Genomic DNA, 20,162 nt, shown 5'->3' on the forward strand with positions numbered 1-20,162 from the left:
ACCTGGAGAGCTGGGCAGGGTCCTAGGCTGTATATATTTTGAATCAGATTTCAGTATTTGATACAGTTTCTCTCACAGCCAAGATCTATGATTTCAGGAATCAGTGTTTTGGAAAACCTGTGTGAAGGTCACAGGCCACAAGTCTTAGTGGCACTCAGCTCAAAATGGAGGACTCCCTTTATCAGCAGGGCTTCCATTTGTCTGCCTGACTTTGTCTGGATAATGTTTCTGAACACAGGTGGCTGTCCTTATCGAATAAATATCTTTTTGCAGAGCTGCTTAAACTCAGCACACAAGTCGCATTCTGCATTCCCTGTGCACATGGAGCACATGTATCTTCTGCATTATAAGAAAAGACAGTTGACGTTCAAGGGTGTGAGATAAGATACCTGAATAATTTTAAAATTCTGTGCATTTGATGGTAGAAGCTCGTACATCACATTTAAATCAGGGAGCATGCATGGTTACTGTAGTGAAGGACACAGTCTATTAGTGAGAAGTTCTCTTTGATATTTAGATGGTGTTTTATATTTGTAAATGTAGCATTTAGATTTGAAATTTGTATATTGCAGAATACACAGCATCAGTTTATCTACTCATCAAGCAAGCTGAGCAGACCTGCTCGAACCTCTGTTGTCCTGGAATTCCAGAGGGATGCAATGAAGACACAGACATCAGATGCTTATCAATTTACCCTTCTCCCTGCCCCTCTTCTAATACCTCAATGTCCATAATCAGCTTGAAGAAGTTAATGAAGTGTCGGCGCCCCTACTCCCTGGGCTTGGGGACTGAGGTGGTTAATATTGGGCTGTCTTTCTAGGAAAAAGTAGTGATTTTGTTAGAACAGGGAGGATTACCTAGGAATTGTTATTAATATTGAGATTAATATTGTTACTCTCATAGGCATTGCGCCTGTATAAGACATTTAGAAATACAAGGCCTAGACCCAGTCCTTCTTTAACTTTTTTAACTGATCTGAGATGGTTAGCCTGTGAGTTAAGGGACTATAGCAAATTAATGGCTCTGAGTTTATTCTTAGGGTGTTTTTTAGATTTTAATTAGAAATAGCTGAGAGGAGTTAAAAGACAACAGTCCAGATTGCTTTGCATGGATAGTTGGTTTTCAAAATATCAGAAGTCCACAGAATTGATGTTACAAACATTTCTGTATTAATGTTCATTTTGCTTAGAGACCTGTCTGCTCCTGACAGCTGCCTGTCTTGGATTCTAAGAAGAAATTCAGCATCTTTGGAGCTACTCCAGTCGTGGTGAAACATCCACTAGACAAGAATTGCCTCTTTCCATCTACAGACAAATTACTGTCCAGAAAGGACACACTTGGAAAATAGTCGACTGATTATATCTACCAAGACAGAGTATCAACCCTTAATAATTCTGCATCACTAGGTCTGATCCTGGACCAGAAGGCTGAAGATCAGATGCTCCAACATTCTGTAGTATAGGGACTGTCCAGGTGTTCAGCGGTCTCTATAAATTGGCTAAGTTGCAGAAGCTATGCTTTGTGCTTCCCATAATTTCAGTTAACTGAGTCATCCTGGATTTCTGATGGGGTTGAAGACCTATAGTCTCATAGCCAATCCCGGCCATTTACTTTGAGAGAAAAGATTTGAGAGGATGGTTTTCAGCTGACATTCATTCTAAAGCCAGGACACAAGCCAGGTTCAGAACTAAGACTTTAAGTTAGGAGAGATGACAGAGGTTCTGGTTAGTCAACAAAATGATGGACTAGGTGTTAGGACTATCTTGTACCTCACTGATATAAATTTGCATAGCTATGAAATAATTTTATTTTAAGAGAAAAGTTTTATTTTTACAGGAAGATGATATGTAAGAGGAGCAAAGGTGGGAGGAGTAAGGAAAAAAGAGGAGTAAGGAGAGGAGGAGGAGAAGAAGAGGAGGAGCTAGGTGATGTGAAAGAGAGAAAGAGAGAGAGGGGAGACATGGAGGCAGATGTTTGTGTGTCTCTGCCAGTCAAACATAGTTGATATATCTAGGTTGGGTATTGGGTTACACTTCTGATTATCTAGGCATCTTGTTATTGAGCATTACCAAACTTATAAAGCCTTTGATTAACATTAAACAATTGTATAAAAGCAAAAAGGAGAAGGGGGTAGAATAGGGATTTTCTAGGGAACGGAAATGGGGAAAGAGGATGGCTTCTAAAATGTAAATAAAATATCCAATAAAAAATAAATAAAAAAAATAAGTAAAATATCCAATAAAAAATAAATAAATAAATAAATTTTTAAAAAAGAAAAAAAGCTGCTTTTGACTCAGGCATTTTGTCACAACACTGAGAAAATACAGGTAAGATTTAAATAATACAGGTAAAATGCTTAGCATAGTAAACATTTAATGCCATAACATAATCATCTACTAACAATTTTCTGTATTATAATGTTTTAATATACTAATTATTTTTAACTTTTCTTTCAGATGTTCTTTTTACTGTTTGCATTTAATTTTTCATATGGCTTATTTTGTCACACTTTCCAAATTAATGTCAATGTACCAGTTCATATATGGGTCAAATAAACGCCATCATAGCATCTAGGAAAACAAAATGAAAGCAAGGTAGTAACTTTTCTGTCAGGCCTTGGAGCACAGAGCTTATGGCAGAGAGATGTACAGAAGGAACAGGGCTTCATTGCTACTAACATATAAGCAAGCTGCATGGCTTTGCCCCTGGAGAGAGGTTTCCTATCCTGCATCATCCTACACAGTTTTAAAATCTCAATTTTGTTTTGTTTAGTTTTTGTCTTGTTTCTCAAGAGACTCCAAATGGTTAACTAGGTGCTTATTAACATATCAAAGGGGATGCTGGCTGCCAAATTATCATAGCATTGCAAGTACCTCTTACAGAGTCCTGCACCTCTCAGCACCTCTCTGCCCTCTAAACCTTTCTAGCCCTGAGCTCTCTTTCTTTCCCTTGGCTTCTCTTTCCAATAAGCCCAGACAGTTTGACCATGTATTTTTGGGCTCTTGGTGCTTCTTTTGATGTTCCTCCTCTTGGCACTTTGTTTTCTTGGTTCCCTTGGCCTTCTCTCATTTCTCCTTTTGCTCATACTGCCTCTCTCTCTCCTCATAGCAAGGTTCAGCCTACTATCCAATGTCTGGTATGCTACTCTTTTTCCCTGACCCTTAAACTTCTAGTTGCCTCTGCCTCTTGTCTCCCTCACATGTACAATAAATAAAAACCTCCACAAAGATACCTTGGAATTGTCAGGTCCACATTTCCATTAAAAAACTTTCAAATATTATGGGGCATGAGAGAAGAGAGAGGTCATGGGTATGGGTGCATTGCATCCTTCAGGTCTAGCTTTCCAGATGACTCATCCACGTTGTGTGTGTCACTCTGTCGACTTTCCTGCTGTAGAGCACTCCACTGTATGTGTGTATAACAATTTATATTCACAATTGATGGGCAGATCCTCTTAGTGTGGGCAATGATTCTAACGCGCCCCCCCTGAGCCTTGCATCCATGGGGAAAAAAGCACGAGACGCAGAGATCAGGTAGTTACTGCAAAACGAGGCTTTAATCTTTCTCACACACATGGGGAAACGCAGAAAGGCGCGGAAGGGGAGAGCTGAGGAAGGGGTCCGGCTTAAGTACAGTCTAGAGTGATGTATTCACTTCTGATTGGCTGTTCGCTCACCACCCAATATTATGCCTCGGGATTGGCAGTGACTTTGGCACGCCTATCAGCCTAGCAACTGCGCAGATAATTGTTTACATCTGGAGAAGACACGCGGCCAGCGCCATCTTGGAAATGCAAATGTATAGCCACTGCTAACAGCGGCTTCCTACAAATGATGAATGGGGCTGCTGTGAACTTTACTGTAGTTGAATCTAGGTGTTAACATAGGCAAAAATAAAGAAAAGATTTATATCAGATGTGGCTTTGGGAGCCTCTGCACCCAGCTTGAACCACCCTGAACCACCAAATGTACTGCCAGAGAACAACAGCAGGGCCTAGCGCTGGCAATATGATGCCTAGCAGCACCTCTGAACTCACTCAGTCCTGCCACCCTGTCCTGGTGGCAGCAGCTTGAGGCTGGCTGAAAGCACTCAGCCCTTCAAAATCCTGAGTTAGAAGGGACCAGGATGTACTAGGCCTAAGTACTGCGGCCCTCTTCAGTTTCTATGACCCCTCCAGCTGCTGGAGTCTCAGACGAGAGGGAAGATGGAAGAAACTAGCAGGATCAGTTGGCCCAGGCTGAGAAGTACTCTGTTTGACTGAGAGAGTTGCCCTCAGACAACCTCGGTTTTCTGAGGGTGCGCACAAAGGTGGGCCTTGACCTGAGGCTGGAGTCAAAGGGGTTCCATGGGGTGGTTGATGATGCTGGGTACCTGTGGGCTTGTGCTGCTCTTACTTCTATGCTAGAGCTTCTCCCTGTGGATTGCACCTGCACAGGCCTGAAGCAAAGAAGCCTGCCTTGCAAGCCAGAGGAGGTAGCCTGCAAGCAGGAGGAAGGAGACTTCGCCTCGGTCCTCAAAGATCCTGTTCCACTGAAGAATCTCAGAAACCAGGAGCAAAAGAAGAAGCAGAAGAGGCTTCCTGAAAAGCCCAAACCAGATGGACAGACTGACGAACTACAGGAGGATGAAGTTGTTACAACTCCCTTAAGTATAACAGCAAAGAAGCCACCAGCGACATAAAGGGGAAGATGAAAAGTCAAATTAAAATGAGAAAAACTGTTGGGAGCCATAGTGAGCGTATCAGCATTCGCCATTCCAAGATGGTGCGGGCATCCTGTCCTCCCACTTGTAAACAACTGTTTGCACAGGTACAAAGGCAAAAAAGTGCGCCAAAGTCACTGGCCAATCCCGAAGCGTAATATTGGGTGATGAGTGAGCAGCCAATCAGAAGTGAACACACACCACTCTAGGGCATAAATAGCAGTGCCATTCCCGAGGTTCCTCCCTTCCGCGGTCTTCACTTCTGCTGATACAAGATTAAAGCCTCGCTGTGGTAACCACCCGAATACTGCCTCTCCTGTCTCTCTTCCACGGGCGAAAGGGGACACGGGAGGTGCGCGGAACAACTGGAGCCAAAACCCGAGAGTTTCAAGGCGACGCGGAAGCCCCCAAGTTTTGGGGCGGGTTAAAAGACTACAGGAACGAGGTACGCCTTTGGAAAGTATGCCTGGGGTGAAAGCTTTCGTTGCATTGCTTTTGTTTTTAGCTTATTTGTGTTGTGAGAAAGAGATCCACCCTGGCATACCAGAATCAGAGTGTGTTAGCCGGCATTAGGCCTGGAGATCAGGCCAAAGACCCTGGAGAAAAAGATCAGGCCAAGGAGCCTGGAAAGGGGAAGCAGGCAAGAAGGTCTGGACAAAAGAAGCAGACCCAGGAGTCTGGTAAAAAGAGAGAGTACTCAAAAGGAACAGGGGATACTGCAGAGCCTGTTAAGGTTAAGGACCCTTCACCGGCTGGTGAAGAGAGAGTGGAGGACAAAAGGACCCTCCTTTATGGCAGAATCTTTGGGGAACCAGAGCAAGCAATGCCAGTGATAGAACGGATGATCTTTGAAAATGCCACAGCTGAATGCCGTGCAGCCATTGTCCCTCGTAGGAACAAGAGGCTACAAGATTGGCTGAGAGCCTGTTGTGGCCCGGGAAGGGGGGGCTGTTTGTGCTTATTCCACAGGTGAAAACAATTCAATTTGGGTCCCTACGAGGCTGGTGCAGATTGTGGAGAATGAAGCTAGATTGCAGGATGACGACCCTGATTCTCCTGACACTGATGTTCGATTTGGGGATAAGTATGCCACTATGGGACATAGTTAGATCTTGGCCTGTTCCCATGCCAGTGCATTCAAATTCTGCAGTGCTGCCTTTGTTTACAGCTATTGAGTGTTACTTGGATGCCCCAGGCTCACGGTGCATCCGCCAGCAGCCTGAGTTATAAATGCTACAAGTTTTTCATTAAAATTTACACTTTGTTTTGTGGCAACAAAACTTTATAGCATAAAGGTAATCTACTTGGTGTTGATTTTAGAAATAAATAGATTACTTAAATCATTAAAGATTGGTTTTGTTTCTCAAAATTATGGTTATACCCTAATATTACAAAAGAGGCTTAAATTTAAGGTTCAAAGTTAAAGTCAAAACCTAGCCAAGCCTCAGAGAACAGGCCGGAGGGAAGTTAAGTGCATTTACATTTGAATTGAGACAATGCAGACTGAGCTGCAGAAGCCCAGATGCTAAGCATCCCTTTTGTTCTGGGTCTTCAAGACCAGGTCCTAGAAATGTGCTTACTGGAATTCGTCTTTTGTCTTCATTGTTCTTGTGAGAAGAGGGATAAACCTAAAACCCAAAGACCTTACAACAGTCTGTGGGCTAAGAGTTATAATTATGCTACAGAAATTAAAATTATGCCTGCTTCCCTCCATGAGTATAGCTGTGCCTGCTGATAGAGTATGGTTCAGGTTGTTTTAATTCCTTTGTATTTGGAGTTGTTGAGGATGAGATGCTTTGGATTCCTTTAATATATACAACAATTATTAGAGGATAAAGTTGGCTTTTATCTGATATTTTCATTGGACTAAAAAAGATTGGTTATTAAATTAATCCAAAATAAAGTTCAAATTTAAGATTTATACAGCCTAACTTTCCTACTCCAGCTGCTTATAAAATTATTATAGATATAAAAGATGTTTTTATACCATCCCTTTACATTTCTGGTAAAGGTGAGAGATTTACAGTTAGTAAATTTATTCATAATTTTTAAGAGCCCATGAAACGATATTTGTTAGAAATAATTGCTTCAGAAAATGGTTAATCATTTTACTATATATATATATATATATATATATATATATATATATATATATATATATATTGTTGTTGTTGTTGCTTTAATACAAAAAATTAAGAGGTTAAATCTTTTAGTATATATTATTCATTGTGTGATACCTTATTAGTGGATTTCTTTAAAGAAGTTTTCTACAAGCCATTGCTCCAATATAACGAGCTTTAAAATTTTTTTTGGACTACTTGTTGCTCCAGAAAGAGTTCAAAGACAGTGTCTTTTCAATATTTGAAACAAGTTGGGACTAGAGAGATGGCTCAGCCGTTAAAGGTTAGATTTACAATTTAAAATATAAAGGCTGAATTCCCAGCAAACACATGGTTGCTCACAACCATTTGTGGTGGGGATCTAACGCCATCTTCTGGCTTGTGAGTGTACATACAAAAAGAAAATGGTTTACTTTTAATCTTGATTTGCTCTTAGTGGTTTTTAAAAGTTGCTTAGAGATATTAATGGGCTAAAACCTCATCTTAAGCTTACCATAGGAGCATTTAAACCTCTGTTTGATATTTTCAAAGGGATGCAAGTCCTAAATTAAATCATATGTGTATTTTCTTGAGTTTATCCTGCTTCAACACAATTAAATTATGTGTTGTAGCCACTGTTTAGAATGTTATAAAAGTGTGTATCTGCCTTTGTCTTGTTGAATGGTATATTTCATGAAGTACAAAATGTTTCAGCTACACGATCTAATATCTCTAGCCATTTGGATAACATGAAAATTAATAAGGTGTTTAAGAATGCATCTGCACAACCAGTGTCGGTGTGTGTGGACCCTCCATTTTTCTTTATGTTATCCAACTTTCAGAATAATTCTGATGTCTTGGATTGTAAAAATATTACATGCTTTTAGCACAATGCTGGAATGGATCACTAGACCTAGCCTTCGTTGTGCATGTGCCTACTTTGTGCCTATCCCAGTAGAAGCTGACCCTGAAACTCTCCCTACTACATCATTATTGAGACATAAAAGAGAATTTGGTCAATCAGAGAGTTGATTGGCTCCAAGCCCATGTGGAGCAGGTTACAGATGTGGTTCAAATGAGCTGCGTGTCAGCAACCCCACATCCAGGTATTACACGTCTGAGATTTGTGAGTGATACATTTATTCAAAGCCATAATCTTTCTGCTTATTTAAAAGGGAATTGGAATGGGGAATTGGACCAGGTACAACAGGAATTGCAGATCCAGATCTTGAGCCTTGACGGAACACAAGTGGACCCTGTTACCCCTGGCGATTTTACTTCTTGAATTACCTCTGCCTTTTTCTTTCTTTCTTAAAGGATGGGGATAGGCCTGTTTGGTGCAGCCCTACGTTATGGATTGGTGTTCATGATGGTTGGTCTGTAAACTCAGAGCCCAGCAAAAATGTGACAAGGCCACTATCGCCCAAGTACTCGCAGCCTTGGAGCAAGCATCTCCCTCTGAAATTTGACTATCTAGGCTAAGAAAGTAGCCGATGACTGAGACCCTCAGTCGACGCACCCCAAGGGTTCAGCCCATTGCACTGGGTCGATGAGAGGTCTAAGTCTAGCCAGCCCTTGCCTGAATAACTGTGGTACCTGAATATCTAGAGGTGTTTGCGAGTGGGTACTTGACAGGGAATGTTCCACGAGTGTGGATAGATTTCCCGAAAGTACGCCTGATTGCACATAGGTTTGATGCCAAGAAACCTCCCCTGGTGGCGCCCCAGGGTGGAGGCTCCCTTTCCCCGTCAAAAGTCATCAAGATGGGTATGGGAAATAAACCCATTACAATATCTCATTTTGCACAGGGGATCAGGCCTCTGCTTTCCCTCACTGAGTTGGTGCCACGCTTGATAGGCAATAAGCTGTTCCATCTTAAATATATAGATAGGGGGAGATGTTGGGAGCCACAGTGAGCGTGTCAACATTCACCATTCCAAGATGGTGCGGGCATCCTGTCCTCCCACTTGTAAACAACTGTCTGCGCAGGTACAAAGGCAAAAAAGCACGCCAAAGTCACTGGCCAATCCCGAGGCGTAATATTGGGTGATGAGTGAACAGCCAATCAGAAGTGAACACACACCACTCTAGGGCATAAATAGCAGTGCCATTCCCGAGGTTCCTCCCTTCCGCGGTCTTCACTTCTGCTGATACAAGATTAAAGACTCGCTGTGGTAACCACCCGAATACTGCCTCTCCTGTCTCTCTTCCACGGGCGAAAGGGGACACAGGAGGTGCGCGGAACAAAGAACAAAGTCAGATGCTAAAGAAAGTCAGAACACTTCATACCATGATGGAAAGGAAGTTGATGAAGAAGCCTGGAAAACTAAAATTAGTCACAGAGAGAAACAGTGTAAAGGCGACAAACTGGTGATTGATTCTGGCTCATTGGATTCAACTAGCCCTGGTGTTATATTTTCTAAAAAAGAAAGGGAGAGCAAGGATATATTTGGTAGCGGGGCAGTGTGGTACAGGGGAAGGGAGTGCCTCTGCGGGACCATGAAGAGGCATTCCTTCCCCCTTAGGTACCGTCCACACAAAGGGTATAGTATACAGTTTATTTAGAGGATAGGGAGAAGAGTGGTAGTAGAGACAGAGACAGAAAGAGGGAGAGGGAGAAGGAGAGAAAGAGGGAGAGGGCAAAGTAGAGGCTGGCCATGCACACATGGGGGGTGTGGATGGGGGAGAGAAGAGACAGAGAGAAGAGGGTAAGAGCTTATATTTGCAAGAGATTGAGGAGGTGGAAATCAACCCCTTTTATAGTGAGTTAGGCTTACCTCAGTTTTGCTAGGTAACTGTGTGGCAGAGCCTAGAAGAAATGGTACTATCTGGGATAGAGAATGGCATCAGTTACCACTGAGCAACTTATAGCACCATTCCTGTTTATTCCAAGACGAATAAAGGCAGTTCTCATCTAAATGTTCAAATTAACAACTTTAAGTCTGGAAAAGGAGATTCCAAAATTCAGGATTCTTCAGAGTGGAATGAAAATTTTAATGGAGGAGGCAGGAGTGAAAAGTCTGAAAAACTCACCTTACCACTGAGAGCAGGTGAGGGGAAGTGGAACTCTGTCCCACCTGCCTCTGCAGACAAGGGGAAAGCAGAGCCATGTGCTTGGACTCAAGACATCAGTGATGGTAATGCAGATGGTAAAAGCCGGGGAAGAAACTGGAGTGATCACTCAACATTTTCTGGCACTGCATTCTCTGCTGAGCCAGTTTTTCAGACTACCACTTCTGATTATCAGTGGGATGTCAGCTGTAATCAACACTATATCGATGATGAATGGTCTGGGTTAAATAGTTTGTCTGATCCCAGCTTAGACTGAAATGCACCAGTTGAGAAGTGGGGGAACTGGGTAGATGAAGAAAGATCTTCACTCTGAAGTCCTGGGAACCAATTTCCAATGATCAAAACTTTTCACATGATGATAAAGAAAAAGGAGAGGGAGCTCTACCAACTGGACCATTTGAAAAGAAAAGACAAAGAATAAAAGAAGAAGCAAGGTAAAGATAACTCTCTCACACAGGATACAAAAGGACCAGAAAAGGACATTAGGGAAGAGCTTCTAGTGAATTCCTCAAAAGCAAGAGAAAGTTTGCTCCCTAAAGACCACGACTAGTGATCCAGCAGAAGTACTGATCCAAAACAGCTAGCCTATCAAGACTCTTCCACCTGCTAACTCTGCCAGGACATTTGTTTCCTTAGCTAAAGAGACTCCCCAAGATACTTGAGCTCATCCCAAGTGTCACAGATGTTACAGGAACAGACATATGTCTGTTCAATGCTAAGCAAATCAGTGCGCCTCCATTGCCAAGTTTAATATTAACTGAAAATTGCCGAAGCAAATAAAAAGAAGGAAAAGGCCAGGTGGAAAATATGATTTCTTTTTTCCTGACTGGGACATGTATTTGTAAACACTGTCTTGAGGATTATGCTGTTTATGCAGTCATCTGTAAACATGTACACAGTTTATATGAATTTAAACCAAATTTTAAAACAAAACTAAACACAAACACCATAAACTGGAATCAAAGGAAAGTTAATTTATGAAATTACGATTCCAACAAAATTTATGCTATACTGGAAGACACTTGGGGGAGTCTTTTCTTTTTCTTTCTTTCTTTCTTTCTTTCTTTCTTTCTTTCTTCTTTTTTTTTGAGACAGGGTTTCTCTGTGTAGCTCTGGCTGTCCTGGAACTCACTCTGTAGACAAGGCTGGCCTCAAACTCAGAAATCTGCCTGCCTCTGCCTCCCAAGTGCTGGGATTAAAGGCATGTGCCACAACTGCCCAGCATGGGGGAGTCTTTTCAATTGATATTTTCTTTATTTACATTCCAAGTGTTATCCCCTTTCTTTGTTCTCCCCCAACCTCCTATCCCATCCCCCTTCCCCTGTTTCTGTGAGGGTGTTCCCCCACCCCCACCTCCAGCCTCCTGGAGAATGATCTTAATTTAAGAATATTATCTTGTTTTTACAGCAGTTCTCCATTTATAATAGATTGTGCTTTTTCTCATCTGCAGCTGAGGAATAATGGATTATGATTAGAGAGAAGGCTGTCTAGAGACCAATAGGGAAGTCCTTGGGTGTTGTGCATGAACTGAGACCATCTGGATCTGTTTTAGGCTTAAATCAAAGTGCTTTGATCAAATGCATAATTTGCCATATCTTATGTATTTGTTGTACTGATTTGTATTGAAAGAATCACAAGTGCAAATGAAAAGTCATTTATCATCTGGAGCCTCAAATCCTGAGGCCTCAGGGAAGAAACAAACAAATGAATGAACAAACAAACAAACAATATGTACAGAAACTCACAAAGCCAGAGGCCACGTCCTTCTCTACTTTGAGGAAATCCATAAAGAAAGCTTCCAACACTCCCAAAGACAACAAACCACAGGCAGCCCACTAATACTCCAATTACTACCTTTAGTCTGAAGGATATCAGAGTTAACCTAAGAACTTTTCAAGAATAATTAGCCAGGGTGAAGTGGCACTCCCTGTGAGATGCAGAGATAGGCAGATGTGAGTTTGAGACCAGCCTAGTTGTCTACAAAGGTAGTTGGTACCACAAAACTACTTAGTGAGAACTTGTCTCAGCAGACAGACAAATGTGGCCAGAATTTTCTGTGCATGCCTTTGTTTCCAGCACTGAGGAAGCCAAAGTTAGAGAGTTGAGGGTTTGAGGAGAGCACTGGAATGAAGCAAGATTCTGTATTTAAGGCCAAATTCAAGTCTTGTGCTTGGTGGTGTAACAATTTGCCTGCATATGCAAGGTCCTGGGTTCAGTACTCAGAATCAACAAAACAAAACAAAGAAACAAACCAAAACACACACACACACACACACACACACACACACACACAGGGTAGAGAGATGGCTTAGTAGATAATAGCACTGACTGCTCTTTTAGGGATCCTGAGTTCAATTCCCAGCAACCACATTTCCAGTACACAGTCATCTGTAATGGGATATGACACCCTCTTCTCGTGTGTCTGAAGAGAGGGACTGTGTATATATATCCATAAAATAAGTAAATTAAAACAACAATAACCTAAATAAACACATACACACACACATACACACCCCAAAAGAGTTCTGGACTTAAATTTTTTTGTTTGTTTGTTTTGTTTTGTTTGTGAAGTGTCCTTGGGTGACTCTGAATTTAATATTTCTGTTTATAAAATCTAGGGCTTGAGGCAAAACATATTTGTTAATTGTTCAGTGCATTTGCTGATGAATGCTTGTTGGGTAATAGCCTTTTAATTAATGCATGACCTCTGCTTCAAGGTAAAAAAATGTATAATATGATAAATCTATATATTTGAAAAACTGCTCATTACTGGACAGCAAAGCCTGTTAAGAAAATGCTGTGATGAAATGACTCGTGATCGCTCCACACTGAAGACGTCAGTTAGAGGAGTCCTGATATTTTCAAGCTGTAGTCTCAGCATTCTACAGCAGATAAAAAGATCACACATATCTAGTAGAGACAACAAGGGCTCACACCACACTTAGAGGTAGCTACTTTTTACCACAGCAGGGTAGAAACAGCCTGGAAGAGAGATCATGTTGGTAATGAGAACAAAGGGGCAAAATATTGGAAAGCATATATTTCTAGAAATGTAAATGTGCTTTCTCCCCACAGCATTAGATATTTAGAGTAGGTCCTAAAAATTATCATTGGCGTACAAGAGCTCTTTGAAGATTAAAGTGCAAATATGTACACTCAAGCACACACACATAAGATAAAATTTGGGAAGGGCAGATCCAGTGGCACAGACATTTTTCGTATCAGCTCCCTAGGAGGTGTGGAGAATGAAGACAAGAGGATTTGTGTGTGTGTCAGAGTCACCTTGTCTGGAGTACAAAATGCTCAAATAAGGTGGAAGGTAAGGAACACACTGTCAATTGCGCCACTCACACTGGCACTCACTAACACACAGGATCTGCTAACACACAGGATCCGCTAGCACATAGGATACACTAACACACAGGATACACTAGCACACAGGATACACTAACACACAGGGTCTGCTAACAAACACACAGGTTACACTTACATACAGGATACACTATAACACAGGATCCACTAACACAAAGGATACACTAACACACAGAATACACTAACACATAGGATCCGCTAACACACAGGATCCGCTATCACACAGGATCCGCTATCACACAGGATCCGCTATCACACAGGATCCGCTATCACACAGGATACACTAACACACAGGGTCTGCTAACAAACACACAGGATACACTATAACACAGGATCCACTAACAAACAGGATACACTAACACATAGGATCTGCTAACACACAGGATCTGCTAACACACAGGATACACTATCACACAGGATACACTAACACATAGAATCCGCTAACACATAGGATCCGCTAACACATAGGATCCGCTAACACATAAGATACACTAACACACAGGATCCACTAACAAACAGGATACACTAACACATAGGATCCGCTATCACACAGGATCAGCTAACACACAGGATACACTAACACACAGGATACACTAACAAACAGGGTCTGCTAACAAACACACAGGATACACTTACACACAGGATACACTATCACACAGGATCCACTAACAAACAGGATACACTAACACATAGGATCCGCTAACACACAGGATCTGCTAACACACAGGTTACACTAACACATAGAATCCACTAACACATAGGATCAGCTAACACATAGGATCTGCTAACACACAGGATACACTAACACATAGAATCCGCTAACACATAGGTTTCGCTAACACATAGGATCCGCTAACACACAGGATACACTAACACACAGGATACACTAACACATAGGATCCGCTAACACACAGGATCTGCTATCACACAGGATCCGCACTCACACAGGATCCGCTAAAACACAGGATCTGCTAACATACAGGCTACACTAACACACAGGATACACTAACTCACAGGATCCGCTAGCACACAGGATTCGCTAACACACAGAATACACTAACACAGAGGATCTGCTAACACACAGGATCCGCTATCACACAGGATCCACTAACACACAGGATCCACTAACACATAGAATCCGCTAACACATAGGATCCGCTAACACAAAGGATACACTAACACACAAGATACGCTACCACACAGGATAAACTAACACACAGGATACACTAACACACAGGACACATTAACACACAGGATACACTAACACACAGGACATGCTAACACACAGGATACGCTAACACACAGGATACACTAACACACAGGATACACTAACACAGTATCCGCTAACACACAGGACACATTAACACACAGGATACACTAACACACAGGATACACTAACACACAGGATTCGCTAGCACACAGGATCCGCTAACACACAGAATACACTAACACAGAGGATCTGCTAACACAGAGGATCTGCTAACACACAGGAACCGCTAACACACAGGATACACTAACACATAGAATCCGCTAACACATAGGATCCGCTAACACATAGGATCCGCTAACACATAGGATCCGCTAACACATAGGATCCGCTAACACATAGGATCCGCTAACACACAAGATATGCTACCACACAGGATACACTAACACACAGGATCCGCTAACACACAGGACACATTAACACACAGGATATGCTAACACACAGGATATGCTAACACACAGGATACGGTAACACACAGGATCTGCTAACACACAGGATCCGCTAACACACAGGATCTGCTAACACACAGGATGTGCTAACACACAGGATTTGTTAACACAGACCCAAGGCTTTAGAACTCATGGAACGATTCCCATGGTTCCACAGCCACACAGCTGAGCCTCAGCAAGGCACAACTGTTGTGCTCTTTTGTTCTGCTTTCTAACCTCACATCCCTCTTAATCTAAGAATTATATGGAAATGTTAAGGGGGCTTCCGATCCCTTACTTGACAGCGTCTCTGGCACTCACAATAACAACACATTTTCTGGCATTGCCGCTGGAGCAGGTGAATGATTCAATCACCACCCTAGAGAACTTAGAGACGTGGATTGTAATGTCTTAGAAAACATCTGAGAAAGTAAAGTTGTTAGTGAAGCTCAGGGGAGATGTTTTTGCTACTGGCTCTGAGGTAATTGATCCCAGCACTTGGGAGGCAGAGGCAGGGAGATGACAGTGATGGAATAACAATTAATAATCTATGTCGATCAATAATCAATAAATGGTAATCAATAATTATCAATACTGTTTGATAACCAATAATGATCAGTAATTGATGGTGTGCGCCTTTAATCCCAGTGCTCAGGAGGCATATGCAGGAGGATGATGGTGATGGAATAACGATTAATAATCAATGCCGATCAATAATCAATAAATGGTAATCAATAATTATCTATACTGATTGATAACCACTAGTGATCAACAACTGATAGCACGTGCTTAAGGAACAAGCTGAAGTTCAGAAAGGCACAGTCTTATTAGCTACGCCAGGGACCTTTTATATTCAGTGAAAGCGAACAATGGCAGCACTGGCTGATGTAACTATTGTTGAGGCTGGACTGGTGATGATTAATTTCTCATATCCATTTTCACCCTTGGGTTCCTGATATGATTTATTTATTTATTTATTTATTTATTTATTTATTTTGAGACAGGGTTTCTCTGTGTAGCCCTGGCTGTCCTGGAACTCACTCTGTAGACCATGCTGGCCTCGAACTCAGAAATTCCCCTTTCTTTGTCTCCCTAGGGCTGGGGTTAAAGGCATGTGCCATCAATTATTGATCATTATTGGTTATCAATTAGTATTGATAATTATTGATTACCATTTATTGATTGAAATTGATTATTGACCATTATTCCATCACCATCATCCCCCTGCCTCTGCCTCCCAAATGCGGGGATTAAAGGCGTGCACTACCACTGCCCGCCTATGCCTGTCTTCTTAATGTATACTAAAAAAGACAAAAGGGTTTGTAAACATGTGCTGCAGAGTTAGAGACACCAGCACCCCAGCTCCCACTGCTCAGCTGCCTGCCCCTACCCATTATGGGCAGTGATCCTCGGCTCACCATGACACGATTTCAGAGCTTCCCTGAGGTCTCCATACAGCACCCACAGCAGAGCTCAGAGCAGGGTACAGATGACCATTCAAGCCTGCACAGGCACAGGAAACCTGCAGAATGGCACCCGGAAGAACCCACCTACTTTTCTGATTGGCAGGTCTGCATGGGAGCCTCAATTGGCCAGTGAGTCTTACCACTCCTCAAGGTTAAAGTGTGCTTCCAGGGCCTGGGTCAGACCTTTTCCAGAGCTCAGGAGGGGTTTGCACTCCATTAGCATTTGTTTCTGTCTTCAAAGAGGAATCTCACCCCACCCAGCCCTGGGGGAGAACCCAGCATTCCAGCTCTGGCTGTTCAGCTGCCTGCACCTTTCCTCTGAGAGCAATGATACTACACCTACCAGGACCTGACTCCAGACCTTGTATGAGCTTTCCTCACAGCACTTGCCTTCTTCTCAGCATGAGCCTGCTGAGACATCCCCTTCCCCCACACCTTCCCACACACCCATAGAACACATTCCCTCTCTCTTTAAAGAGAGGTAACTGTGGGGAGTAGCATACCTGGCTGTCAACAGGTAACAGTGAGGTAGAGTTTTAGACAGAATGCTAAGGCCATTAACACTAAAGAGGGATTTTAGGAAACAAGATACTTGTTTTGAGGCTTCATGCTGGGCTCAGGGAAGTTACAGCTTCATTTCACCAGATGACAGGTATCAATCAACCCTAAAGAAAAGCCAGAATCATAAGGGAAACACAGTTGAACACTATTGGTAGCCAGCACATCTTCATCAATGGAAAAGTGGAGAAAAACAACAGTTTTATTAATACAGGTTCTGTAGATAAACATATCTCAAATCATAGAGAGAATGAATCTCTCTATGTACATAGAAATGGGATTTAATAGAATGCCACAATAAAGTCTGTTGGGCAAGGGAAGTTAGACAACCCAAGCCTGGTTGATTTCATGTTGCAGGATATTACATCTGGAAGCCAAGATTATGATATTCACAGAGCCCAATGGATAATCAAAGGATAATCAACAGATAATCAACAGATAATCAACAGATAATAACTTGCCAAGAGCCACAGAGCCTGCTGCCAGCAAAGAACATTTATGCTACCCTATGCTGGGTCTCACTGTCAGTTATTGCTGCAGTTAATTTTCCTCTGAGATAAAATGCCCTCAGTACTCTTCTGCTCTAGACATGTCTCATGTACTCATTTCCCAACCTAAAAATATGCTTACTAAAGATTTCTATGTGAAGTTGTCACTTGACAATGAAAATTCTGGAAAAGGAATACCAGACAAGCAATAGATATAAATTCATGGCTTACTAAACTCTGCCCTTTTATTACTTATGTATATACTATGCACATGAGATCATGGTTTGTGATTCATATCATGTATGAAATAGCAAATGGATTACAAGCAAAGTAAATTGAATATGTTGGCCTAAGTTTATTTTATTCATAATAAATTAAACTTAGAAACTAATATGAAAAGACAAAAATATATTTAATTCAAATACCCACTCAGGTAAAAGTAATATAAAATAATCATACAAGTCTGAGTCTTTCTTTAAAATAGATAACATGAACATATATATTTAAATATTATTGTCTATTTTTAAGGACATGATATATGTAATCATACAATTCTGGTCACAATGGTATCTAATTGAATCCTATCCCAATTCTAGTACACAACATGGTCTCTATCCCATAAGGTTCTAAATTATTTTTAAAGGGTTGACTGCTCCTAGACTAGTAGATGCTATTCATAATGGACATTGTCCTCACTCACATTAGAACAACATATCTGTCCTTGTAAATATGATACATATTTGAATTTTTATACAGACATAAACATGTTAATGATTTGAGAGATATTATATCCAGTAAAGCGTATTTAAAAACAAATAAATATAAAATGATTGAAAGATCCACCTCAGGGCTTGTGTCTTATTTTCCAAATTAAACAACAAACATTTTCATATTTTCAGCTCTGTTGAATTAAAATAATCACAGCAGGGTTTTTTTTAATATTGCTAATCCTCTAAGAGAATAAGAGAGAGAAAGAGAGAGAGAGAGAGAGAGAGAGAGAGAGAGAGAGAGACCGAGAGAGAAAGAGAGAGAGAGAGCATGGCTGGTCAGTATTTATAAAATATGGAAATGGAATAACTATTTAGGTAATGTGAATTTGTCTCCTGACATACTAAGTAAAATATTTTTGATATGACTGAGTGCAAGATATGTACAGTCTCATAAGGAACAATTTGTCAGTTTTCTGCAAGTAAAACCAATAATTTCCCTGCTATCCTAGAGTGAACTAGATACTTTTGAAATGTGGAGCCATTGAGAACTTAGAAAGAGGGGATAAAAATTGTTTATTCCCCTCTCCTAAAGAAATATTCTCACAACAGATTGTGAATTTATTTGTTTAACCTATTATATTCTATGTTATTAACATTTATAAAATGTTAGAATGACCTAAAGATGTAAATTGTTGGGGGCCGACTTTTAGCAGAAAGCAGCTATCAGCTTTGCAGCCATCTTGAGCCATATACCCTGACATGAGAGTTGGATTACAATAGCCTACAACAGCTGAGCACACTCCGATAATCTTGGTTTGGATACCTTGAGATTAAAGGTGTGTGAGATTAAAGGTGTGTGAGATTAAAGGTGTGTGACTTAAGAGTATGACTTAGAAGTACAGAGATCAGAGTTAGAGACAAGACCTAAGGGCCTGACTAAAGGTGTAACTTAGAGGTGTGACTTAGAAGTAAGACATATAAAAGGCAGAGACAGAACAAATCAAAAAAGAGACTATAGAGTTAGAATCAGGAGACACTTAGAGGAAGAGAGACTGAAGAATAAACAGGATTGAATCACACCCTGTCTGGTCTCCATTCTTTGAGTCTGCCCTCACCCTCGCTCTTGCTGAACCCCGACCCACAGACCGGAGCGGCAGCTTGGGCCAGGATACAGTGGCCACCCAAATGTGGGTCAGCCCGGGCCGCAACATTTTGCCTGGGCCACAACAGTAAATGGTTTTAATAAGGAAGGAGGTATATGTAGATTAGGATGAAATGTCCATAGTGAGAAGAAACAAATACAAAGCATTTGGAAATTCTGAAGGAACAAGTGAGGTATTGAAGGCACTTAGATTATGAGACTCATGGGAAATATATATGGGATCAAAGTCTCTGTCTTCAGAACCACTTTTATGATGAACTGGCTGTGATCTAAGTCTAATTCTATCCTGTATCTAGTGTGCATTGAGGAGAGTCAAAATACAGGGATGATTCCCTCAGAGCTTCCAAGGGAAGTCACACTCAGTCCAAGCAAGGCTATCAAATAACATTCACTAACAGGGGAAAATAGTACAAAAAAAGGTTGAAGATACAGACATTCAGAAGGTCAAGTAATAACCTAGATAAGAAATTTCAATAGACCTTAACAGAAGGTCAACAGAAGTTGATTTTGCTAAATGTGGAATTTTAAGTGGGCATGTACGACTATGATCACTTTCAAAATGCAGTGTGTCTCTTTAGCAAGTGAAGGGACAAGAGTCCTCAAAAATTGTTTGATCTTGTGAAATGTTATTTACAAAATAAATCCTCACTCCTGATTCTCTTTGTCATATATAGTTGTATCTCAATATCACAGATGAAAGAAAAGCCCTTTGCTTACTTCAGCATGCCAGGGTCTACATACAGCTGAGGAAAACTGAAGAATCTTATTAAATACTGAGGCCAAATCTAAAAGCTATATTTACCAAATATAGTACACCATCTCACTATCAAAATGTACTT

General features: G+C 41.2%; 1 protein-coding gene and 1 pseudogene across 1 annotated transcript in view; one reads left to right on the top strand and one right to left on the bottom strand.

Annotated features, from left to right (window-relative positions):
- LOC143433755 (uncharacterized) overlaps window positions 1-20,162 on the bottom strand; it is a 198,743-nt gene that overhangs the window by 68,664 nt on the left and 109,917 nt on the right. The gene's annotated exons all lie outside the window — the stretch shown is intronic.
- Window positions 322-10,717, top strand: LOC117695971 (protein LYRIC-like; annotated as a pseudogene).

The sequence above is a fragment of the Arvicanthis niloticus genome (assembly GCF_011762505.2).
Source record: "Arvicanthis niloticus isolate mArvNil1 chromosome Y unlocalized genomic scaffold, mArvNil1.pat.X SUPER_Y_unloc_2, whole genome shotgun sequence".
In the NCBI taxonomy this organism is placed as follows: domain Eukaryota; kingdom Metazoa; phylum Chordata; class Mammalia; order Rodentia; family Muridae; genus Arvicanthis; species Arvicanthis niloticus.